General features: G+C 44.7%; 1 pseudogene; it reads left to right on the top strand.

The window, feature by feature from the left end:
- Window positions 1-26,300, top strand: part of LOC130143508 (ankyrin repeat domain-containing protein 26-like) — a 58,084-nt pseudogene extending 31,784 nt beyond the window's left edge.
- Window positions 26,301-26,506: the final 206 nt, after the last annotated feature.

Genomic DNA, 26,506 nt, shown 5'->3' with positions numbered 1-26,506 from the left:
ATGTCCGGTTAGAAGCTTCAGCCTACAAGGAGACTATGCTGCTGTTGGAAGAGCTTAGCGTGGTTCATACGGGTATGTTTTCAAGTCTCTGTCTTCAGCTGTTACAAGTTCCCCTTAAAACATGATTTCTTTGTAGGCACTCCTAAGTATTTTAATTTCATATTTTGATATAGTATCTCTTTGTGACTAGAGATCCCCCTCAAAAGCTGTGAAACTGTCACCTAACCTGAGATGTTGCCTGCATTATCAGCCGATGTGCCTTACGTTATCATTGGTTCTCTGTCTAGTCAGAGCTGGAGAAGCAGTTTCTTGCAAAGTACAGTTCAGCTCCTTCTAATGCGGTCATCAAAAGTCAGCAAGAGCTTTTTCTTCTTTATATCCCCTTGATGTGGTTTAAGCCCAGCCACACCTAAACACCTAAGCAGCACACAGCCACTCACTTGTTCCACCCCAGTGGGGTGGGGGAGAGCATCGGAAAGGGAAAAGTGAGAAAACTCATGGGTCGGCACGAAAACAGTTTAATAGCAAAAGCCACGCACGCAAGCAAAGCAAAGCAAGGAATTCATCCAGCACGTCCCATGGGCAGGCGGGTGTTCAGCCATCTCCAGGACAGCAGGGCTCCGTCACGCATAACAAATACTTGGGAAGACAAAGTGCCGTCACTCTGGATGTCCCTCCCTTCCTTCGTCCTCCCCCAGCTTTATATGCTGAGCATGATGCCGCGTGGCATGGCACATCCCTTGGGTCAGCTGGGGTCAGCTGTCCCAGCCGTGTCCCGGCCCGGCTCCTTGCGTACCCCCAGCCTGCTCGCTGGTGGGGTGGGGTGAGGAGCAGAAAAGGCCTTGGCTCTGTGTGGGCGCTGCTGGGCCATAACGAACACATCCCCGTGCTACCAACCCTGTTTGCGGCACAACTGTAAAACATGGCCCCGTACCAGCGACTGCGAAGAAAATTAACACTATCCCAGCCACAACCAGCACACCCCTCAACAGCTAATGACAAAGAGTACAGCAAAATAATGGCTTTGCTTAAAAATAATAAGTACATATATATAACAAATTTCAACTGTCATACGATGCTTGCATATGTGCACAAGGCATTATATAAACATAAGCATCACTTACTAGGGCTCTTAAACTATGCTAAAATTTCATTAGGCAAGTGTTAACCTTGGCCGAAGGCCAAACTCCCCCCCCCAGTGCTGCCACTGCCCCTCCTTGACAAAACGGGGCGAAAAAGCTGGTGGGTCAGTGTGAAGGCAGGGCTGTCACTTCCCAGTGACTGTCACTGGCAAAACAGACTCCACCGATTAAAATACATTTGGATAGTGAGAAACAAAGACCCCAAACCTGAGAAGGACACGTCGGCACCCCCCCTGCTCAAGCTCTGCTGCGCTCCTTCCCTGCCACCTCCCCAGGCAGCGCGGGGAGGCTGCGGTCGGCAGTCGGGACGTAGCAGTTTCTCTGCTGCTCCTTCCTCGTCCCTTTTCCCTGCTCCAGTGTGAGTCCTCCCCCAGGCTGCAGTCCTTTGGGGAAAATCTCCTCCAGCCTGGGCCCTCCATGGGTCGCAGGTCCTTCGGGAAGGATCCGCCTGCTCTGGCACGGGGTCCTCCGCAGCACTGCGCTGTGGGTATCTGCTCCAGCATGGTTCTCTCCGGGGCTGCAGGGGAATCTCTGCTCTGGCACCTGGAGCAGCACCTCTCCCTCCTCCTTCGCTGACCTGGGTGTTCGTTTGCGGGGCTGGTTTTCACATGCTTTTCCCCTTCTCTGCCCGTGTGGTGGTTTCGCCCTTTCCTACGTTTGTTTTTCCTGAGGAGCTGCCAGCACGGCTGAGAGGCTCAGCTGTGCCCTGCGGTGGGTCCATTGAAACCGTCCATGGCCAGCACGGGGCGACCCCTGGCTTCTTCTCACAGGGACCTTCCCACTAACCTGCCACCTGCACCTAATACAGCAAAGCACTGAACAGCTTATACATTGGGCAGTATTTGTGCAGCTTTGTGTCTTTTCTGTCTCAAAACAGGTTCTGCTACTTTGTTGAAAATGCAAAACATGCTTCTTGAATATGAACAGAGAATAGAACGTCAGAAAAATCGGAATAAAGCGCTCTCAAGAGAAGTGAGGAAATTGGAAGATGAAAGGGAGGAGTCACAGTTCAGAGCGGAGAAGACTCAAGATTTGAAATCCGTGTTGGCTCACCAAGAAGCGGAATGGAAAAGGGGTATCCAGAGCCTTAAGTATGTAAATTGTGGTCTGATAATGTATTATCTTGTCAGTGGTTTTGTTCCGAAAGACACCGATGGTGCAGGCAACAGGATGAGAAGTTTCCAGTCTTTTGGGTTTGGGTTTTTTGAATCCCGTGGGCCAGTTATGCTATGAAGTACATAATGTGAGAGGGGAAAAACGTCCGGATACCAGCTCCATGTACAGTCTTCTGGATGTTGTTCTAACTTTGTTTTCTAGCAAGAAAAGAGCAAGAGAGTGTGTACGGGGAAATCAGATTTATAAGAGAGATCTGAGAGATGGTTGGGTGTGGGTTTTTTTTCGTTTTGTCCTCGCAGCTTCAGTTGGCCTATAATATTAGGATTTCTGGTAACTCCACCCAGTGCAAGTCAAACCAGAGCTTAGAGCATTTGTTTGCTTACCTGTTGGTTTGTTGGAAAGGTCAAGTTTGGGATTGCCCCTTTCCCCACACTCCTGAGCTAGACCCGGAGGTGTGAGGTTTCTCATCGCTGTTGACATCACGTCCGACAGGGGTGGCCAGCAGGCACCGTAGGCAGTTGAGCAAGGACAACTGCAGAGCCCTGGCCTGGGAGGGGAGATCTCCTCGTGGTGATCCCCGGTGGGATGGCGTGGCTGGGGAGCTGGCCCAGCAGGGCCAGGCGGCCCAGGCAGAGAGCGAGCTCAGCAGGAGCCACCGTGAGCTGGCAGCTGGGGCGGCCCGCAGCGGCCTGGGCTGTCTGGGGGGCAGCAGTGCCAGGGCACTGGGGGCAGTGAGTGCCCACCCCTCCTCAGGGCTTGCTGAGCTGTGTCTCGAGCCCGGGGTCCGGTTTTTGGCCGCCCAGCCCAGGAGATCTTGCCCAGCCCGTGTGAGGTCGGCAGGGAGATGCCGGGCTGGCGCGGGGGCAGGAGCACCAGCCCTGTGAGGGGAGGCTGCGGGAGCTGGGCCTGGGGGAGTTGGGCCTCCCAGCGCGGGGGAGGGGAGTACGAGGAAGACGAGGCCGGTCCCAGCTTGGCCTGGGTTTGACTTCAGCAGGTGTTCAAAATCCTCAAGCATCTGTCAAGTATAAAGAAGTAGTATTTTCATTCTAAGTGAATTCTCCAAGCAGCGTTAATTTGTACTTTCGAAAGTTACACTTTTTATGAAATTACACTAGAAGTTATATGTAAAGCTTTTTCCTTGCAATATACGCCATTCAAATACAAACGTTTGTCAGTCTTTCAAGTAATTTTAGTGGTGGTTGATTCTTGTTTTGCAGAATTTCTAAAGCAGGCTTTCAATTGGCAGTTCTTCCCTTACGCTGACACTTGATTTTTTAAATTTTTTTTTTTGTTCACTGTTGCGAGTATATGGGAAAAAATAGTCAAAATAATGATCAAACACAAAGCTGCTTGCTTGTTTGGGTACCGTGGGCACACCATGGACCGTTTTTTACCATGCCAGTGCTTATTGCTGATTGTTTCAGTTGGTAAAGAAGCTGACCTTCCATAAGGCTTTCCTTGTAAGTCAGCTTCAAAATGAAATTGCTGTAGTTTCTCCCAGAGGTAGATCCGACTGGGGTTTAAAACTGTTTTTAATCGTATTCAGCTTAAACCCCATGCATTTCTGAATCTGGTTTTGAACACTGACATCCTTCTGGAGTAAACAGAAGCTGCTTGTTCTGCCTGTGGTCAGCAGTTGTTTTAGACTTACAGAAGGCTTGCTGAAAAATTGTTGGGTCTGCCATAGGTAAGTGGCGTGCTGATTCACCAGTATTGCTTCTGGTCACTGAATCCGTAATGTGTAGGCAATGCTCAGTATACTAAGAAAATGTATACTAACCATAGTAAAAGTTTACGATGCTTTGATCTGATGAGACAACAAACTCCTTTTTCAGCAAAATGGCTGTAATATGAAGATGGATTTTTTTAATTTTATTATAGAAGTGTGCACACTGGTGTGTGTTTCCCTATACAAACTTACAAATAACTGATAAATCACTCAAAGTTTTTTTTTTTCTGTATCTTGTACAACTGATACCATGCACAATGGCATGAAGTTAGAATTCTTTAAAAAGTTGAAAAGTACAGTAAAAATATGAACTCTGAAAACGTTTAACATTTTTTATGGTTTGAGTTGTCTCTGCAAGTTCATCATGTGGAATATCTACTTTTATATCAGTGCTTTTGTTTCTCAAATACTCCGTTAAATCCCAGATCTTCTTTGAAACAAGAAGAAGAAAAGAGGCTCAGAGTAGAAGTGCTGTGTGAGAAAAGGAGAGAAGACCTCCGAAGGAAAGAAGATCAATGTTGTAAAGAGATGGAGGAGAAACAGAAACTTGAGTTACAGTCTAGGAATTTAGAAATGGAGTTAAGAACACTGAGAAGGCTCTTGAAACAGGTCTATTAAATAATGAATTAAACTCTTTGTCTTATTTTCTGCTTCTTTTCAATTGTATTCCAGTATGCCTAGAGAAGGAGGTGCTTTGTTCACGGAAGAGGCGTTGGATAACAGTTGTCAAATTTTGAGAACAGTAGAGTACAGTTGGTTCACAATTGGGTGGTTGTTTTTTTTTTTTTTTTGCTTTGCAGTTTATTATTCCCTTTTTCCTTTTTCAAAATTTAGGTTTCATTTGTATTTCAGGCAAAGCCTGACCTTTTTTTGAATTACTACAAAACATCCTGTATTTCGCCTTCTTAAATTTTCATAAGAAAATTTAAATTTATTTATTTATAGATGGATTATCATAACGGTGGGGAATCAAAAATGTTTTCAAGTATGCAAGGGAGAATGGGAAGATGTATTGCTAGCTCTGTTTTTTCTTAAGATGCAAGCAGTTTTATTGTATTACTGCAGGTTGAAGAGGAACGTGATGAAACACAGAGACAGCTCTCTCAGGAAAAGAGGGCCAGAGCCCTTCAAGAAGGAATTTTGAACAACCACCTTGGGAGACAAAAGGAACTAGAAGAAGAGACAAGAAGATCTATCGGAAAAAAATCAGAGGTAAGCAGATTTTTTTTCTAATAAATTACATTTCACCATGTTTGTTTTAAAGTCATAATAAATCTTACATAACTTTTTCTGTTTCTTGATGTTTATTTACTGTTTACCAGTGTAACTTATCTGGGTAAATACCTTTCTTGTTTTCTCTTATGTCTAAAAGTTCTGGAAAGCAGCATCACTCCTGTATGTACCTGAATTACTTGTGCAAGTCGGAAGCTAATAGAAGACACTATTTACCCCGTTTCTTAACCTATCTGTTATTTTCCATTTCATAGACATTTTGTCATCGCTTTTTAGGCTTTCTAGCAGTGAAACACCTAGCTACCTATGGCAAGGTTGACCAGGAAGAAAGTTGTTTGACAGTGTTTGTGTTTCCATTGCTTTTATTTTTTAATTAGTTATTCCCTTATTGAACTTACTTCAAGTATGCCTTTCTTTGCCACCTCCACATAACTAAAATTTTATGATCGACTCTCAGCAATGAATTCAACTCTCTGTAAGAGTTAGAGTAACTGGAGGAGAAAAAGCAATCATAAACACTGTATTAAAAAAGATCTTGAAAAGAGTTTACTGAATTTCCTAAAGAATGTGCAGTGCCTTGAAGCCTTTTTGTTCTTGGCTGTGCTGCCCAATAAATGTAGGGTGAATGTGTTTAAGTGGGAAAAAGTTATACATACAATAAAGAGGAAATATACAGGACTATTGCATTCCGGGGGTGATTGAGTCTTATAGCTAACTTTCAGTAATACAAAAGGATAAGTGTTCAGAAGACATTTGAGAAGGAAAATACCCTTTCTGGCCTTGTTTTTACCAGATCTGTAGCACAACTAATTCAACCTTAAAGGCAGTATTATAAAGGCATGCACATACAAGAAAGCGCTGTCATTTTAAAAGCTTTGGTTGCTGGTTTAAGGGGGGAAAAAACCGTAACTGTATATTTGGGATGTTCATTTAGGTTTTAAGGCTATGTTGCACTTCCGTTGGGTACGTACGTTGTACATGTGCATGGGTTCACAGAGTAGCTTATTGCCTGAAACTTCATCTTTGAAGTCATGCTTCGGTACTAGAAATGTTAAAATGCAGTTTATTGCTGCAGGTTTTTTGTAGATTCATTTCCCAATTGGCTCTTTATTCATTTTCCCTGTCATTCAGGAATCCAGCACTGATAGAGAACAGGATCTGTTGTACAAGAATCAGTTACTACAAGATGAGATTGCTATGCTAAGGCTAGAACTCACTCAAGTAAGACTTAGGCACCAGGAGGAACAAGGAAAATATTTCAAGGAAAATGAGACCTTGAAAGAAAAAAATGAAGCTCTCAAAAAGGAACTTAAACTGCACAAGGAAGCATTAAGACAAATGTTTTTTCAGTTCAACGCGGAGCTGGACTTAGTAAAGAGAGAATCTGCAGTGCTGACTTCCAAACTTGAGCAGACAAACAAAAGCAAAGACAGACTAGAGACAGAAATTGAATCATTGCGTTCCTCCCTGAACGCTGCAGTTCAAGAACTTAAACTTCATTTGTCATCAGAAAGCAATGCTGAACGAAGATTTCCCAGAGAACGTGATGAATGCCTTTGCTTGCAAGTCGAGCTCCATCGTGACCTCTCTGACGTGCAAGAAACCAACAAGAGCTTGTCTCTGCAGCTGTGTAAAGCTAAAAGCAAAGCTAATAGGCTAGAAAATGAGCTTCACCAGTTGAAGCAAATGCTCGGAGAAAAAGCTTTGCTTTTAGAAATGACAAAAAAGAATTAAGTCAAGGCCAGTGTCGGGCAAAGGAATGCGATCATGCTCGACAACTTGAGAAAGATCCAGTAAGCAAACTTGTAATAAAACAGGAGTCCCTGCAGGAGCGATTGGCCCAGCTCCAGAGTGAAAACCTTCTTACTCCATCAGCAATGGGAAGAGATGCAGAACAAGAGGATCATGAAAGAAAAAATAGCGGATTATGGGCAGGAGCGTTTTAATGACATTTTCAACAAACTTAGAGCTGATACAGAAAAGCAAGTTTATCTAACAGAAGAGCGAAACAAGGATTTAAATGCCAAGCGTACTGATTTAAGGGAACAAGTCTTTAAATACGAGACTGACGTAGTAGAAAGACAGGTAAAGTATATGCGTAGAAAGACAATTTAAAGTTTGTCCGTTCTTGAAATTAGTTTGTTCCTCCAATGTATCCGGTGTAAGTTACATGCATGGGACCAAAGAATACTCATTTGTTCTGGTTTGTTATGTTTCCCTCGGAATTGCGGAAAGTTTTGGCAACGGGGATATTAGTCCTCAGATCTAAGCAGAGAACAGAAAAAAGGTATCCAAGTCTAAGCTTTGATCAAGAAAGGTGATTCTTCTCTAGAACTTTTTTCCATCTATTTTCCTTAGTCCATGTTATGCCCTATAGAATAGTCTAAAGTATTTGATGGTTTTGATGTAAGTATTGCACAGATGACATGAATGAGAGTGGTATAAAAGGAGGAACCATCCAATACACGAGGGCTGAGAAATGAAGATACAGAGAAGTGAAGTGGTTGGGGATAGATTTATATGAAGCTTCTATAGAGGGGAAAAAAGAGGTTCTCTGTAAGCTGCTGTCAGGATTGAAGAGTATTAGTAATGTCCAGCTGTTGATTTCTGTATGTGTTTTGAGGGTTCTGAGGGGCCTGCCTGTTCCTCAAAGTTCATGTCAGACGGTGACCTTAAGCTTTCTCTTCTATGATGTGTAGCCACACTCCAGCAGTACTGTCAATCATTGTAAACTGTGACTTGCTTTGTATTCTTACTACCAAAATAATGGGTTCCTTTTGAAGATCATGTGAGAGAGTGTGTGTGTGTTATATGTATATAGCTATATATATATAATGAGCTATCCAGATTTTTGTAAACCTAATCTATCAGTATTTCTAAAACGAGCTGAGTAAGAAGACTACAAGAGGATGTGATTCAACATACCCTTAAAGTGTATCTCAAAGGAGCTTTCAGATATTTGTATTCATTTAATTGTATTTGTATAGTGAAGAAACAGAAGAAAGAACAATCTAACACAAAGTCCTGCCTTCAGTCACCGGAGTAATATTTGCAGTCAAACTGTGGCTCTTAGATCACAACAGATTTCTTTGGGTTTTGTTAGAAAAAAATACCCGATTGCAGTGTGTTCCTGTGTATTGTTCAAGGAAGAACAATACCTGAGCCTTTTTTATGTGTTAGGAAACAGGAATCCTCATGAACAGCTGCTGATAGTCAAAGGTGCTCAGCTGAGAAAGATGACGAGAGGTCATCATCTGTGCAGATGCCTGCTGGTGGCAGGCAAAATCTCATACTTTTGGGTTCAATCTAGACAGGTCTAACCGTATAACAAAATAAGTTAAAGGCGTACTTCATGTTCTTAGAACTTTCTTCATGCTAATTTAACTGTTTCGTTAGGGCATGTTTGGACAACTGCAGCAGGAGCTTGCTGCTGCACTTAAAAAGCAATCTATGCCAGAAGCTTCACTTGAAGTTACTACACGCTACCACAGTGACCTGGAGAGAGACAAGCTGCGCTTGCAAAAGGAGTTGGAAAAAAAGGTGAAAACTAAGGTAGTTAATGTCTGTAACTATATGAATAAATCTGAGTGTAGCTGTTGAAAGCAGGAGTGAATGTTGTCCTTTTGCACCACCTTTTGCAGTGTTCTTACGAAAACTGAAGTATAGAGGGAACCAGAGGAGCTTTGCAGGAAAGCTGTAGGGTGATTCTGTGTGTGTGTGCATGTCATCTTATCCCCCAAAGTTGTAACCTCATCCTGTCGCTTCTAGAGTATTCCTTCTTCCCACCAGCTCCAGCTGCTGTTCTTGGTTATGGTTCCTAAGGTGTGTTTTACACTCCACACCAACCTTGGCCATAGGTCTTGGATGGGTGGAGGAGAGCTTAGGCCTGTTTCTGTGTAAGTTACTGCATTCTCCTGCGCTCTTGTCTTTTCCGGCCACCTTACTTTTTCTTCTGCCACTGTTGCTTTCACAGACGCAGAAGCAGAACATGCTGGCTCTGACATCCAAGGACTTGCACAGCACGTGGGAGGAGCACTTGAAGTCAAGATCCCACCTTGAAGAGCGCGTTGCTCAGCTGGACGAGGAGAAGGCTGAACTGTTGCAACAGGTGAGCCCAGAAAATTCTCCAGGCACCGAGCCAATACCCAGGAGAACCACATGCACCTTCTGGTCAGGTTCTTACAAATCATTGTTTTCTGTTATCCCTGCCATTCAGGCTGCGAGTACCTTATCGTTTGGGGGTCATGGAGGAAGCAAATAAAAGCTAGATGGGTATCCTTGTGTAAGTTCTGGAGTGGCTCTGTTGGGAAGAGTTCCCAGTGTGGTTTGCTATCAGTTGAGCACATCGAGCAAGGCCACAGTTCCCAGTTCTTCCTTGGATTTTGTGTGGTCATCTTCTGACCCCTTGGTTTCTGGGCAGGTTTAAAATGCTTGATGTTTCCAGTGCGTGTGTGGAGGAGCTGCTGTATGTTTTCAGCGTAGCGGGAGCTTAAAAGCCTTGCCGAAAAACATACTGAAGGAATGCTGGGTAAATGAACGAGTGCTTGGGAAACAAGCAGCGCCTGCCAGTTGCCAAGGGACAGCCTTCCCCTTTTCTCCTTTTCTGTAGAGGGAAAATGGAAGTACAAAGTCAAAACAGCTGCCAGCTCTCCTCTGGTGTGGCTGAGAAAACACCAAGAGGAGGAAAACCAGCATGTGGCTAAGTAAATGGCCACACAGAAGAGGTGGAGGTAATGGCCGAGGGGAATAAAATGTTGAAGAACTCCAAAAGATCAGATTCCTCCACAAGCCCCTGCCTGCTGGTTGCTGGAAGATCCCATGAAAGCTTTGGATGGATCCATGTTCTCCCATGAAGTGCATACCTACGTAATCCCTACTATGAGCAGAGGCACTGCCAAAAGTGTTCTCCAGCATCTTTTCCACCTGTTATGTCTAGAAGAGGATGGCCTTTGCTTCAGCGAGGGCATCTGTTTCTGTAGTTACGTATTGGTCTGTTTGATGTGAAACCTGAAGGGATGGAATATCCTCAGGAATTCCGTCCCATGGCATTCTGTGGAACGTGGCTAACGGATAGAGACGTCCGGCAGCTTCTCTGTGGAGAGCGCTAGATGCACAGACTGTACGTAGGTATTTTTCCTGTGCTCTGTTTGTGTGATACACTTTCAAAAGAGAAAAGAAAGATGTGAGAGTGAAAGAAAGGAAGTGAAGAAGCTGGTAGAGTTGAAACGCCCAGCTGAACTACGTCTGGCCCAAGAAATGAAAAGAAACCTCGATCTGCAGAAAGACTGTAAGAGGGACGGCTTTTTAGCGTGGTGAAGAGGTATCCCTGCGTAGAAGTCATGTTTTATTAAACTTTAGTGTAAAAATAGGTGTACCTAACTGTGAGCAGATGCCGGCCTCGTGTTAGTTCTTGCAAGGTACTTCTGTACACCAGCCCCTAGTTTTCACTAGCTGCCAAAACAACTGCAGGTGCAGGTTGCCCTGCAGTTCTCCTGGGAAAAAGGGAGTCTTTCATTCCTCTTTTCAGGTGAAATCTGGACTCTCCAAGTGTATGTGGCACAGGAATACTGGTTTTTCCTGGTAATTCCTAGTGTGTCAAGCACGTTAAAGATGAAGCAAGCTGTGTCTGTGCTGTTTACATGAGAGTATGTGAAAAAGTCCAGTTTTGTTCCTTTGCTTCATTGTTTTCATGACTAGTTTGCTGTGCAGGTTGAAGAGGCTGCTGAGCAGAGCTACGAAGGAACTAAGGGTGTATGAGGAGAGAGGGGGACTGTCCCAGCTTAATTTGCAGGGAGAAGTGAAGAACAGGTATTCTGAAGTGGTCAATGAAATTGGCAGATTAAGAACAAAGGTGAGCTTTGCTTTGTTTGGGTTATTGTGGTGTTTTTTCTTGTGAAACCTTTGTTCTTTCTTTATACTTCTTTTCATATTGTTGACTTTTTTTCTTGGCTGTATTTCTGAAATTATTTGGCTGTTTTTTGATGTTCCTTCTATGGTCACAGTAGTAGGCGACTGTAATACTGATGTAGCTCTTAGGGGTAAAGACGGAAGTGTTACGTACACAGCAGTATCTGCGAGGGCACATCAGGGGTAGGCTGTCCTGCAGAGGAAGGGCAAAGCAAGAGCCACAGCAAGGCTGGCAGGGTCTGTGACCACACAGGCCAGGGATCAGCCCCACAGGCCCTCACCAAGAAGAGCAGAAGAGTTCTGGGGACAGTAAGCAGAGTCCTCCAAGAGTGCAGATCACCAGGCCGGTCCATAGGGATGGGCAGGTCTGCAGTCCTACTGGGCCGTCACGTCCATGGGTGAGGGTCAGGGCTGAGAGCAGTGAAGGCCCAGCACAGGCCTGGCTGCAGCTTGAGGCCGTGGCAGCATCGTCGGGCTCCGACGGATGCATTCCCTCTCGGAAGAGAGGGGAGTAACGCCACCATCACTCGGAACAGCTCTGTGCAGTTGGCCTTGCCCAAGGTCACCCCCTGAAGCCTGTCTCGGGCATGAGTTGAGCAGGAGGCAGGTGGGGGTTTGCTTTTCGGAATGGTGTCTTTGCTTCCCAGGGCACAATGCAGTGTGAGGTGGTGCGGAAGAAACCCTGTAACTTGTTGCTTACTAGTAGCTGACTCAGTCCGTCTTTCCTGGTCTTAGAGACCCACAAATGGTTTTGAGGTTGCTCTGCGGCGAATGAAGAGACGGGACGCAGCTTGATGCAAGCAAATGTCAATTTATTGTACAGAAGCACACGTTTTTATACACTTTCAGAAGCTGCGCGTTTCAAACTAATTGGTTCTTGAAGCTAAGCATTGCATACTAGGCAATCCCTGATTGGTGGTTAACTACCAGCAATTAACAGCAAGGTGTTACCTTTCCTTGGCGCCATCCGTCTCCCACTCCCCTGTGCTCTGCAAACATGCCTCATCATGTTAATTGCTGTCTAGACAAGCTCGAGCACATTCCCCTCAGCTAACCGATTGCCGCGCATGGTCCTAGTTTCCAGCCCGCTCCTGCATTGCTCTGGCCGTTCGGTAGCATGTGACCTTTTAGCTGCTTCTCCGCTCATTACTGAGATAGCTGTGTTTCAAAGTTATGCTCCTTTTTAGAAGATATTATTGTAGAACGAGTCAACTGCCTTGACAGTGGCTCATTTTTAGTTCACAGGTTAGCAGCATATTTGTGTTCCTGTTGGAAGAGTTATTTTGAATGACAGGGAATGGAATTACGTTTGGGCAATTTTAAATAAGTGTAAAGTTTCTACGTATTTTAGAGACTTTCAAGTGTTGACTCTGCTGGTTTCCCCCACTTTTTTAAAAATAAAAGATGATGGGATATCATGTTTTATGGTTAATAGGTATAGACGATGGATGTTTCTGGAGGGGGAAAGAAGGGGATAGAGCTGTAGTTGACCATTGGGACCTATGGGAAGTCTGATATTTCCTGGAAATCTTTTGAAAACAAACTGCAGCTTTGACCTAAAGAGACTGTCTTCTGCCACCACTGCTGCAAAAGCGGTGTTCTGAACTGCTACTTCCAGATCGTTTAGCGTAATGGAAGAGAAGGGTACCCGTTTCTTGCCTTGTCAGTTCTGTGACAAAGCTTTGACCGTGTGACAGCATGTGACAGTTCCTCTGAAGCGTGACACATGGTTCTTTTTCTGATGAAACCAGAATGTGGCTGTGATGTAACTGGGTATGGGTGTGTTTGATTTCCTATGATCGTATGAACACCTCGCAGAAGAATAGCCCTAGTGCTTTTCAGCCTAGCCCTGCGGGTGTCATGCCGCTGGTTTGGTACCTCTCGGTCCGTGACCCACTGCAGAACTGAGGAAGGATGGGAACCTGAGGAATGCTGTCAGAAATTATGTGAAAGCTGTTCTTGTTTTAAAAGAAGAGCCTGGTTTCACTTTTGTGATAAATAGTCTTGATGGCCAACTCCTTTACCAATTTTCACAGATTTGACTAATTTTAGATCCCTCTGAGTTCCCTGGTTTTTTCCCCTTTCCTGTCTACAGGTTGATGAACTTTCCCAGCAGCTGGAGATAGAGCCTAAAAAAGGCATGCAGCTAGAAGCACAAAATCATGATTTGCGAGAGGAGTTGTCCACCATGCGTGGGAACCATGAAAAACTGGAGAAGAGCAAAAGCCAGCTGAAAGAAGAGGTGGCTAATCTCAAACACCCATATGGAGACTAACATGGTGGATCGCAGCCAAATAGAACAATCCAAAAGAGAGGTGGAAGAGTGAGCTGAACAAGAAATAAGATAAAAACGGCAAGAAGTCAATCTGATTTTGCAGGTAAGTTAATTTCTTATGTGTGTCTGTTATAGACTTCTGTTTTGGTTGTCATTTTTAGGGGTGGTGGTGGTGCCTGATTCCATGTGTTACGCTGTACTTCTGTTTTTCCTGAAGGGCAGTGGGAGAAGGGAATATGGTTGGGCAAGACGCTTTCATGTGCGTGCAGTGTGCCTGCAGGCCCTGAATCAAAAACTTGCCAAGGTAGAATTTCATTTTGCAGTTCTTGGAGGGGTATCACTGTCCACTGGTCTTGTTCTCATTGTTTATCCTTGAATGGGTATTGCAACTTAGAGTTGTCACAGCCAGGCATACACATCTTCCTTAGTCATTGCACAAGGGGCAACGCTCAGAAAAGAAGTCACCAAAGCTGCAGGGTGGGGGCTGGGGGTGCGGCATCTCCATAATTTCTTTGAGGAATGCTATGCCCTGTCCTACAGAGGTTGTGTTCTTCCATCAGTAGCTTTGATGAAGAATAGTGCTAAGATGGGGGTTCTTTCTGAATGAAAAGAATCATTTAGTGTGGTAGTTCCAGGGTTCTGCCCTGGTCGCTGATGGCAGTGAGGAGGCACAGTTGCCTCGCTGAATAGAGCTGGGCCCTTGAAATTGGGTACATGCAATTGACTGGCGAGGGGAGTTCTCTTTTTCTTTGCGGTGGTTGAAAGTGTGTATCTACTTCAGATGCAGGCAGCCTCCCAGGACAGATTAGAACAAATCAGGGCCAGTCGTCATGCTTTGCTGACAAGCCAGCTAGAACACAGAATTGGAGACCTCGAACGTGAATTGGACAGGATAAAAAATACCCAACGAGACAGTATTTTTCAAAAAGAATCTGTACAGGCAGAAGCGGAAAAGTACAAAGACCTGTATCTGGAGGAAGTTAAAAATGGAAGGTGCCTAGGAAATGAACTGGAAGGGTAAGTCCATGCATTTTTGGCGTGATAATAAGATACTACTTTTTCCTCAAGCAGTTTTCTTTGTTAAATACCTTTTCTACATCTGGTCAGCATTATGCATAAGATAGCATATTTGTGATGAAAGTACCTTAAGGCTCCCCCCTGTTCATTGGAACTATCTTCGTTTCTCTTCAGTGTTCCAGCAGTAACACCACCGATCATGGGCATTAATAGGATATTTTTGAAGTTGAGTTTGTTTTAACAGGCAGCCTTTTTGCCAGTCTCTAATCTCCTCTTCTTATTCTAAGTACGGCAGAAAAGAGAATGTCATGTCCTTTACTGCTTGAATAAGGATAGGCCCTTCAGAGAACGGCATTTGGTGCTATGAAGAAGAACAACAAAAATCTTTTGGCTTCCATTTTAGCCGCATGTCATAGGTTTCAGCTTGCTTTGGGAAAGGAAGGGAAGCCCAGAGTTCTTACGCCGGTGATGTACCTTTCAGGAAGAGCTATGTAAACACACGGTGTGCACAGACTGCTTTGAGGCCTTAATGCTGAGAAGTCCAAAGAATTGGTTAACTCTTGCTGCTTCCTGCAGGTAGTGTGGCTACCTAGAAATAGGCTCTTCAAAAAACCTCAGATCAAATTATGGACATTTTTTTTGAACTCTCTTAATCCCTTCCACTTTCAGAAGTCAGATAATAGTCAAAGACCTGGAGGGTAACTTTGCGGAAGTGTTATTACCAAAGATAATTCTTTGTATGCTTCTGAATGTTTCAGAGCTAATGAGAGATGAGCAGAAGCCAACGCTAAGCTCCTTCAGGAGTGCCATGGAAGCAAACCTTTAATTGCAAGCAGCGCTGTCAGTGGTCCAGTTCTGTATTCAACTGAACTGGGACATATTAGCAACAATCCGGCACTGAATAGAAGTCTAAATCTAGGAGGAAGCTTCCTAACCCCGACCGGGAATACGTTACCATCAAGAAACAGAGTTGAAGCCTATGTGGCTAAGGTAAGCGTTTTTAAATACTGGTCTCAACTAGTGTTGAAGAGTATCTGTAAGCAAGGTTGTGCTTTTCAGTCTAAAGTTAGAATCCATTTCTAGTTCCAAACCATATGCTCTAATATGCTAAACCAAATTGCTCATCAAACCAGTATACAACTAGGTGGTAGAAATGAAGACTTCTGGTCATTAGGGTTATAAAATTTCCAGAAGCGCTCAAAGACCAAAAAATACTGAGTTCTAAATGATGAACTGCGTAACAGGTTTTTTTTGCAAGTTCTCTTTTGCAAGAGAAACTGTGGTGAAGAATACTGTGGCATAGGAAGCTCCCAAATAAGCTCTTCAGTAAAATTTAATGCGGATGCCCCATCCCTGGCAGTGCTCAAGGCCAGGCTGGGTGGGGCTTGGAGCAACCCGGTCTAGTGGAAGGTGTCCCTGCCCATGGCAGGGGGGCTGGAACTGGATGATCTTTAAGGTCCCTTCCAACCCAAGCCATTCTGTGGATGACCTTTTTTAAAACAGCTATCTTTATGATGAGTGCAAAATCCCATCAGACTTCTTTGTTTGAGACACCTTTTCCCCCTTCACTGATGTTCATGCTAGCAGTTTCTTCACCGGAACTGGTTTTAGTACAATACCAACAAAGGGATGCTTCAAAACTAGGATGGTATGAACAGGGCACGTTACTTCTCACTTGAGTGCGGGACGAATGCTGTGCCTCGGAGGCATTTGATTTTGTGGGTCCTGCTATGTGGTGTTATATGTAACTGCTCCTCAGGAAGTCTACAGAGCTTTCTAATTTGGTAAAAAGCTGCAACCTCTGCAATACCTCTGGTCAAAATATGCCCTGTAATTAGCAGTCAGCATGATAGCACATCCCTCACAGAATGGTAAACGTGATATCATGAGACTTGGAAACAGATGTCAGTAGTTGTAATCGGTTTCCCACCTAGCATAGGACTGAGGCATGGGCAAGCTTGCCTGTTCAGTCAGTGTCTGTCCCTCGCACATTCTGTTGTTGAATGGATGTGAGAAGCATTTGGTCACCTTTAAGCCTTACCCTGGTTCAGTGGTCCCACCTACACTGGAAAGAATCCATTTAAAATAACGTGTCTACATACTGCACCTGGTTTAAGAAAAAGAAAAAAACCAAACCAAACAACAAAACAAAAATAGACAAAGCAGTGTGTAGGTAGTGCGTAGCAGCGGCAGTTAAGAGATGAACTTTTCTGTATCGTTGTGAATGTGGTTTTTGTGTCAGAGGGGTGGACATAACACTACCTAAAGAACGTGGGAGGCAATTAGTACTGTACCACCTGCAGGGATTATTCTGCACGCAAGCAGCAGAAAGGAGGCGAAATTCAGGGATCCACTGCAAAACTGAAGTAAGAAGAAAGCCAGGACAAGGGAACAAGAGGGACAGGGAGCAGGGAGCAAGTGAGGGCAGGGAAAAAAGAGAGAGAGATGGGAGCGAGATGTTACAAGAAGAAAAAGGCAAAGGAGGAAACCATCCCACTTCTAGGAAAAAAGCTGTCCTAGTTTAAAAGAAAAGGGTTTAACAGTTGTGGTTTCTTTTTTTGAAGAAGAAACAGGAAAAAAAAATAACCTCCCTGTTACTAAATCCAGCTGCACATCTTTTTATGGTATTTCTTCCTGTAATCACCAGTTAGGGAACGACTGAGACTAATTGTAGTGTCACTGCTTGTAGCCTCGAGTCACCTGACGTTCAGTGTATTCAGGGAAGTCTTAAAACCTGATCTTCTCTGGAGTCCTTCAGAAGAAAGGAACTGAGTTCTCAGAGGTGCAGTAGTTGCTAGAGGACTAGGCGAGTATTTCGCTTAGAACTGCGGGCTTAATTGTTCTCAGTCGGGTGCAGTATGTCATGTGCATAACATGCATCTGAGAAAAGAGGATTGAATTGCAACATAAGACTTTGAAGTCAGGAAGTAACAAAAGGGAAAAACTGCATGTATCCCTCTGCATACAATAATGGGTGGCAAATCTCAATCAGTTTCCAAATGCAAAATCACCAGATGCACAGTCTGTGCTGTCATTTCCGCAGGAGTCCCGTGCCATTCAGGAGGCAAGTTGGAGCATGAGGGAAGAAATCAGAGATTATAGTGTTAGTCTATTTTGAAATGCTTTGCTGGTTGTGCCGCCTGGTATTCTGTCTGTTCACCAGACTGTTTCAAAGCAGAAGAATTTCTCTGACTCTAAGCCTTTTCTTCACTTCACTGTTTACTTCAGTTATGCCTCAGCTTTGTTTTCCCACTAACCTGGTTCCCTTCTACAGAATTTGCCTTGCCTTTAAATTCAGGATGCGCAGTGCTGCCTTGGCTGGAGATGACAAATGTTTCTGCCACTGAAGCTCTAGATGACAGGGAGTTAAGAAGCTGAAATTGCAGTGTGCCTCAGGCAGTCCTTTTGCACTACTTTTTTTAGTCAAAGCTCTCTGCAGATTTGGTGTTCCTTGTAGTAGCTTCCTCAAGGTGAGAAAGGCTATTGGAAGTAGGGAACATGCCAGCCATTCTGAAGAGGAAGATGTTTGTGTAAATTTCGTTTGTGCACAAGCTTTGAAATAGCTTCAGGGGCAAAGAGGTGAAAATAGTTCACACTGCTCTTATTCAAAATGATGGTGATCATTGGTCCTGCAGCTGTTGGAAAAAACACTGGTAAATGATGCTGACAAGAGGAAGGAGTGCTCCACTAGCAAGTGGACACAGTTTCTTCTTTAGACTTAACTAAGGAATTTGGTGTTTAAAGGCTTGAAAGATTGCACCGTTTTCCTAAACATGAGGCATGACTATCAGTGATTACACATAGAGCCGTACATGTTGAAGATGGTAATATCACAAGTTCAGCAAAAAATGAGCGTGTTATTCTTAAAAGAGCATAAAGAAATGTGTTCCATTCCAGTATAGCCCCTTCCCCTTTATCAAATATATACGCTACAGAAATGAATAACCTTGAAGTGCAAAAGGATCTTTAAAAATAGAAAAAAGTTCATATTGGCACAAGCTTATTAACCAGTAGAATCCCAATCCCATGCAAATGTCTTCGGGGTTTTTTGGTGTTTTTTATTTGTATTAGAGCTTCAGTAATGTGGAATAAATTACAAGTACTTGACAAATTCTGTGCATGTCATTAGACAGTGACTGTAGCAACTAGCAATTCAGCATTTCAGACCTGCTCCCTTAGTCCATAGCCTAAGGCAAGGAATGTCTCCTGCAAGTGCTGCAAGGAGGTTTTGGGACTGGAGTCCTGCTGTTAGGTTTAACAAATGTCAAGCTTAAATCCTAACAGCTGTGCCAAAGGCTGGTGAAAATGAACGTGCGTGTCTTGACAGACAAGAACAGTGAACTCTGCAACCAGGGTGAATCAGTGGATAAATGAAACCAGTTTAATGTGGGAAGGGAAATGTCTGCTTCCTCTTCATCTTTCAATTTCTGTTCCATTTCTGATTTGGCTTTCTGCACTCTTGTAGCAGTCTTTGTTGTTAGCTTTTTTACTTGCTTCATTTACATGTAGGCCACGTTCTTGTTTCTCACTGAAGACCTGTGAACATAAGGCCATTTTTCTTTCTTCTTCAGCTCCTTCATCAAAAATCTGTCCCTCTCTCTTCTCTGCAGCCAGATACATGGCAAGGTTTGCAGCCAGCATTGTTTAATGTTGGGATGGTATTTTATACTGGAAATGTTGTCTGTTTACGCTGTTAGGTTTTGATTAAAACTTACTGATGTATTCACATTTTCCTAACACTGCGCATATTTTGAACTTTAGTTTGTCCAAGTGAAAGAATGACTGCTGCAGGGGACTTCTCTGCTTTATGTATTTGTAGTGCAAGGGCTTCGGTGGTAGTTAACCGTCTGTGAGGTGTAGCGCAAGGGCTTCGGTGGTAGTTAACCGTCTGTGAGGTGTAGCGCAAGGGCTTCGGTGGTAGTTAACCGTCTGTGAGGTGTAGCGCAAGGGCTTCGGTGGTAGTTAACCGTCTGTGAGGTGTAGCGCAAGGGCTTCGGTGGTAGTTAACCGTCTGTGAGGTGTAGCGCAAGGGCTTCGGTGGTAGTTAACCGTCTGTGAGGTGTAGCGCAAGGGCTTCGGTGGTAGTTAACCGTCTGTGAGGTGTAGCGCAAGGGCTTCGGTGGTAGTTAACCGTCTGTGAGGTGTAGCGCAAGGGCTTCGGTGGTAGTTAACCGTCTGTGAGGTGTAGCGCAAGGGCTTCGGTGGTAGTTAACCGTCTGTGAGGTGTAGCGCAAGGGCTTCGGTGGTAGTTAACCGTCTGTGAGGTGTAGCGCAAGGGCTTCGGTGGTAGTTAACCGTCTGTGAGGTGTAGCGCAAGGGCTTCGGTGGTAGTTAACCGTCTGTGAGGTGTAGCGCAAGGGCTTCGGTGGTAGTTAACCGTCTGTGAGGTGTAGCGCAAGGGCTTCGGTGGTAGTTAACCGTCTGTGAGGTGTAGCGCAAGGGCTTCGGTGGTAGTTAACCGTCTGTGAGGTGTAGCGCAAGGGCTTCGGTGGTAGTTAACCGTCTGTGAGGTGTAGCGCAAGGGCTTCGGTGGTAGTTAACCGTCTGTGAGGTGTAGCGCAAGGGCTTCGGTGGTAGTTAACCGTCTGTGAGGTGTAGCGCAAGGGCTTCGGTGGTAGTTAACCGTCTGTGAGGTGTAGCGCAAGGGCTTCGGTGGTAGTTAACCGTCTGTGAGGTGTAGCGCAAGGGCTTCGGTGGTAGTTAACCGTCTGTGAGGTGTAGCGCAAGGGCTTCGGTGGTAGTTAACCGTCTGTGAGGTGTAGCGCAAGGGCTTCGGTGGTAGTTAACCGTCTGTGAGGTGTAGCGCAAGGGCTTCGGTGGTAGTTAACCGTCTGTGAGGTGTAGCGCAAGGGCTTCGGTGGTAGTTAACCGTCTGTGAGGTGTAGCGCAAGGGCTTCGGTGGTAGTTAACCGTCTGTGAGGTGTAGCGCAAGGGCTTCGGTGGTAGTTAACCGTCTGTGAGGTGTAGCGCAAGGGCTTCGGTGGTAGTTAACCGTCTGTGAGGTGTAGCGCAAGGGCTTCGGTGGTAGTTAACCGTCTGTGAGGTGTAGCGCAAGGGCTTCGGTGGTAGTTAACCGTCTGTGAGATGATAGTCTATGGATTTAATCTGTTATAATGGAACTTTGAGCTCTAGGAGTAGGCTGGTTTACCCTCCTTGCCACTTCTGATATACAAAAAGTTCTTGGTGGTCGCAGCAGTTGTGTCTAGGAACTCAACTTCAGAACAGTACTGGTACTCCAGACTCGGAGCATCATTTCACGGAGTCTTACAGGATCCAGCTTACTCTGTGCTAAAGCAGCCTGTGTGGATAAGTAGTAAGTCAACACCACTTTCTGAAAAAGAACTGTTGAGAAGGTGCCTGCTGCAAATGAACACCTGGTGTGTTACCGCCTGAAGAGATGTGCAGTGAGGTGAGAAGTACCTGCTCAGGAGGTTTGGGACGCTCAGCTGTGATGCCTTTCCCAGGGGTTTGGGGGGAAGGAGAAAAGTGGAGGCAAGTTAAGGTCCTCGGAGGTGTATTTTGCCTGGCTCTTCATTCATTCCCTTTTCAGAAATCAGTGTGTTGGCTTTATTTCCACCTATTTCTCTTCCCTCAGACATGGATGAGAATCACAAAGACGTTGATGGAATGAATAAGAGGAAAACAAGACCTTTTTCTTCTCTTGATTGATTTGTACATGTTGCGGAGGGTCCTGTGGACCTTCTAGTCATTGTGAAGACTCAGGAAACCAGGGAAAGTGGTTTCTTCTAACACCACTAAGTACTACGACTTTGCTTGGGCTTGGTCCTGGGTTTGGGCCGTATTTTGGTCTAGGCATTAGTTTTCCTGCTTTTCTCTGTTACCTGTGTCTCGTCTCAGGAGTTAGGGGGTCCTTTCTCCCCGGAATTTTGCTTCTGCTCGTACCTGCTTGAAAACAATTAGAGATTTGGGGGGTCCTTTTCCATTGTTCATGCAGCTCTGTTGGCACAGAGTATTTCAATGAAGTATCACAGAGTGGTGCTTCTCCTGCAGGATCCGGTGAATTTGGTCCCAGCTTTCCCTGTGTTCCTGGAGAGAGAGCCCTTCCCTCCGCTTCGCTGGTTTACAGCCCCGCTCCTCTGACCCTTGCAGTTACTGCCTGTTACTGCTCCTCTTGTGAGGGTCAGCAGAGTGGTTTCCTTCCTGAGGCTCTTGCTCTCTCTGTCCTGTTGAGTACCCTGTGCAGTGTTTCCGTTCTTGTTGTTGTTGTTACGCTGCTAGGTGGGTCTGCTCATTTCATAAAATAAATGCTCCTTCCCCCAGGAATTCAGTACTAAAATCAAGAGAGTCACAGAAGGAGTGAGGGTGGAAAGGGGCCTCTAGAGATGATCTAGTCCGACCTCACCCCTGCTCAAAGCAGGGTCAGCCGTAGCAGGTTTCTCACTGTTCTGTCCAGCCAGGTGTTGTACATCTCCAAGGATGGACCCTCCACAACCTTTTCTGAGCAACTTGTTCCAGTGGCTGTCCATGCTTACAATTTTTTAAAAAATAATAATTATAAAAATCCTTGTGTTAAAGTTTCCTCTATCTGGATTTGTGCCTATTCCTCTTGTTCTTTTGCTTGGCACCGCTGAGAAGAGTCTGGCTCCATCTTCTGTACTCCCCCCACCAGGTACTTATACACATAGATAAGGTCCCCCTGAGCTTTCCTGTTCTCCAGCAAAGAAACAGTTGCAGCTCTCAGCCTCTGCATATAGCTCACAAGGTCCAAGCCCTGCAGCATCTTCATGGCCATCGTAGCCCTGGAAGCTGTATGATACGTGTTTGGAAATTCACTTCTGTGTGTCACAAATTTGATGGGAAAAATGTAGGAGTAGCAAGTACCATCAAACGTAAACAACAGCATATAGCGCTTGGACTGTGACTCTTAAATTAGGAGATGTGGTTCCTTCTTGTGAAGGCTTCTGAAGGCAGAATCATAAGTGAGAATAACTTAATTGGTAACAATACCCACTTTCTAGGGGAGAAGAGGCGTAAGTGCTCCTTTGCAGTGATCCAGGCTGATTCCAGCTACATAATAAACCCCACAGCACTCGCTGCGTAGAAGCTGTAGCTGCGGTTGTCTGTCTTAGTACACAGTTTGCAAGAAAAAATTGTGTGTGCTTTTATATTTTTATAAATGTGTGTCGTGGTATTTGCAATAACAATAAAGAAGTTTTGGCGTCATCTGTAGGAGCTCTTTCAATTTCCCATCTTAAGGTGGAGAAAAGAAGAATATTGGCACACGCTTTTTTCTGTACAAATGGTGTATGTCAATCCTGCAGCAGCTGCTGGTGCAGCTCTTCTCTCTGTGAAGTTGCAGAAGCCAGCCTCAACTGGCTGATTTGTCCCTGTGGGTGGCATTTGTACATATCTCGGCATGTAGCTGACATCCTGTTTGTGTGTTTGATGATAAACTTCAGCCGTACCTTCACTGCTATAACTGCGCTAGGCTTTCTTGCTTTCTTCCTGTGTATTTTGTTAAATGCCCAGTAATAATCCAGCTGGCGAGTTACAAATTGTTTTGTTAACGTTGCTGAGCAATGAGGCAGCTGCAGCCCGACTGACCAAAAGTTTCTCTTCGAGAAAAATCAAACCCCAAACCAAGGTGTGTCTACTTGGAATTATATTTTTAGGTTTTCTCTCATTATGTGTGGATTTTAAGAATGTTTTAGAAGTTTAATATTAGAAAAATGTAACTGTTAAAATATTAACTATATTTTCTGTATAATTCTAGGTACGGCAGGAACTAGATGAAAGAATCGCTAAAGAACTTAAACAAGGTAATGTGTCACTGTTAGGGGCATTTTTAAGGAAAAAGAGGAGTGTTCCTAACTCCTGAATGTAATGGCTTGAAAGCTGTCAAGTTCCTGTGCTAAGCACAGGGAGGTTTTTCTGCTAGCTTTCCAGTTTAGACCTGAATGTGAAAATTTCCTGCTTACCAAAAGATTGTGTAGAATGTTATGCAGTTGCCTGAAAAAGACAAGTGCAGAGAAAACTAACCCGCTTCCTCTACACGGGTGCACTTGGCTTAAGCTGAAGTCACGTTTTTCTAGAGTGAATCCTTGAGCACAAACATCAAACGTAAAAGAAGCCCTGAGAGAAGACGTTTATAGACTTCAGCTGTCACTGCTTCTTCCATGTGCGTCGGTTGCATTCCGCACTACATCATACCGCGCCCATTCTCTGCTGTTGGGTCTGGATTTTTGCTGTTTCTTGTCCATTGCTTGTATTTGTAGCTTATATGTTGCAGTCTTTTTTGAATAAGCAAGAAAAATATAATCAGTGATGAAAGATACCCTTTCTTTGGGAAAAGATCGTTTAGTAGCACTTAGGCAAACATCAGATGAGTTGAATGCTTTTAACACATAGCATGAAACATGCTCTATAATATGAGGCCAGGTGTCGAAAGAGGAATTCCACCTGTTTCAGGGTAGTCGTTCCTCCAGAGTCACTGCTTTGCTTTGCAGTGACTGGTGCTATTTCAAAGCAGGTAGCCCCTGCGAGAATTTCCTTCTGTTCCTGCATGCTTTTGGTAATACAGAGAGTGTTCAGCTGTAGCTTCACAGCTCGTTCCGTGTGTCCGAATGGACACAAAGCCGTTGCATTTCATCCGTGTGCATTTTGAACCTGACTGTGCATCTGCTAGGTGTCATAGAGTGCGTTTGGTTTCAGGACCTTGTCGGAAAAATGTGGCTGGAGAAGAACAGGAAAGGTGGGCTTGCTTTCGTTGAGTATGTGTTTTTGTGGAGGAAAGAGGGTTTTGCCAGGGTGAGTTACAAAGACGCCCCTCAAAGAAAGTGCCAGGCTAGGAGACTTGTCCTGGCCTGACTGCATTGCAAAGGTGTTTGCGTTTTCACCGGCGGATTCTTCTTAAGTTTGTCACAGAGAAGGCAGAAGCTGGTTTTTAGGAGCAGAGTTCCAATAAATCACTGCTTTGAACATTCAAGGAAAACAGATACTGGAGGTTCGTGAGGTCTGCAGGGGGGCTCAGTTTAGCACTGGTGCAAGCAGGAGTCATTTGTGGGTTCCCTGAAGATGTTCAGTGTGTAGCCTATAGAATTTCTGTCACTGGCTTTAGAAATACTGTTGGCTGGTAGGCAAATGTGGAAAAAGATTGTTTCTTCCTTTGTGCCTAGCCCTTTGATTGTTATGTCCCCTTGGAAGTTTTTAAATCTCTTTCTGGACTGTAGTCTCTCCAGTTATCCATGATGTTTTCATAGTGACTGATTTGGCCCTGTCTAGTGTAAAAGCAACACCGGAATGTTGTTTCTCTTCTCCCTAGCCACTGCTGAACTTGAAGCTGGATCTGCTGGAGCTTCTCCCATGGTATCTTCTGACGGATCTTCAGAAAGTATCCACGTTGACAGGATCCCCTTTGCAGGGCAGTACAGGAGCACCGCGATGTTTTAACCAAAAATTACCTGATTTGAACAAAATGCTGGGAAAAAAGCTCTGGAAATCATTTTGTTTACATAGTGCGTCTATAGTTTCTCATCCCACAGTTCAGATGGGAAAATGTGTTTATTGCAGTCCGAATGTGAATTCTAAGTCTATTAAATGGATGTCAAGCACATTGCACTTGCCTGTTGGTTTATTGATGCATAGGTGTTTTATTTTGCACTCGCCACAAGAAGCACACCTATTTTTGTCGGACTAGCAGAATGACTCACCTTGATTCTTGAGCGTGACAGAATTGTCAAAATGTTTCTTGTTAACGTAGAAGCATTATTTTTTCTCCACTGATGTTCTGTGTTTTAACAAAAGCATTCCCTTTGTTCTGCTTAATCCTTTCACCCTATGTGTTTTTAATGTTTCCAGTGTTACTTTAATGCTTAGGACATCATTTGATGTGATTTGAGCCTGCTGCTTCAGTCCAGATGCCGTGACTGCTTCTGCCGATAAAGTGAAATCTTTACCAGTGGTCATGCTGGAGGACGGGGCACTTTACGTTGCTGTCACCTTATGCGCCGTAGGTTTAACATTACTGTGAGTGTGTAGCAGTGCAGAGAGAGTTATGTGGTGGGTTTGGTATGTTTGTTTTGGATCACAGGACCACGGAACGGGTGAGGTTGGAAGGGACCTCTGGAGGTCATCCGTTCTAGCTCCCCTGCTCAGGGAAGGCCGCCCAGAGCTGGTTGCCCAGGACCATGCTGGCTTTTGAGTATCTCCCAGGATGGAGCCTCCATGGGCAGCCTGTGCCAGTGCCCAGTCACCCTGATCGGAAAGAGGCATTTCCTGACGTTCAGCCCCAGCCCTCCGTGTTTCCGTTTGTGCCCGTGGCCCCTCACGGTATTCATCTTGGGGTTTGTGTTAAAGGCCGCTGCAGCTGTAGACGTTCCCAGTTACTACATCAGCAGCTGCGCTGTACCTGAAACACTTCATGTGCGGGAAAAATGAATGTTAAAATACTAACTTCCAGTCTCCTCAGTACTTTCCAAACCTTGTATGATAGGGCAGCCAATCTTTTTGTTGCTGCTAGCAGCTGACGATACGGTGGCGGTAGCCCAGATGGTAGCCAGTGTTCTGGGACATTTGTGTCAATAAAAGAAGCAGGTTTACTTATTTCAGGGAGTTACCTGTTACTGAAGATCTGCGTTGTCATTTCCTGTGCACAGAAGTCAGCAGTGATCAGAAGATGACAGAACAAAGTCCCAGTTCTGGGAAAGGAAGAATGGTTGTCCCGAGATCAATTAAGACTGGAAAAATCTGGGGATTTTACCCACTAATTCAAGGACCTGAGTTAACAGGCAGTGAGGAAAGCAATGAATGTTGCTGTGACGCTGTTCCTCTTTATATGAATACATATTTGTGAAGTTAATATACTGTATTTAATTCCAGGTATTCTGTTTCAGCTTGAAATTTAATAAACTTTGTCATCTAATATATGTCTTTGTTTTATCGTTCCCCTTCTTGACATCGCTTTCTACCCCTTTCCCTAACCGTACAGCTCTCCAGAGCGCTCTGCTCCTTTCAGCTCTGTTCGCCGCTGCACCTTCAGCCTGTCCTGGAGGCCAGGCAAAAGGCCAGCATGTGTGTATGTCCTTTTCCACAACTGTGTTAAGACCACAGGCTGGTGTTGGGGTACTC

Source organism: Falco biarmicus, unplaced genomic scaffold, assembly GCF_023638135.1.
Source record: "Falco biarmicus isolate bFalBia1 unplaced genomic scaffold, bFalBia1.pri scaffold_36, whole genome shotgun sequence".
NCBI classification, from domain to species: domain Eukaryota; kingdom Metazoa; phylum Chordata; class Aves; order Falconiformes; family Falconidae; genus Falco; species Falco biarmicus.
Note: the sequence above shows the minus strand (reverse complement) of the source record. Positions and strands in the feature narration are given on the sequence as shown.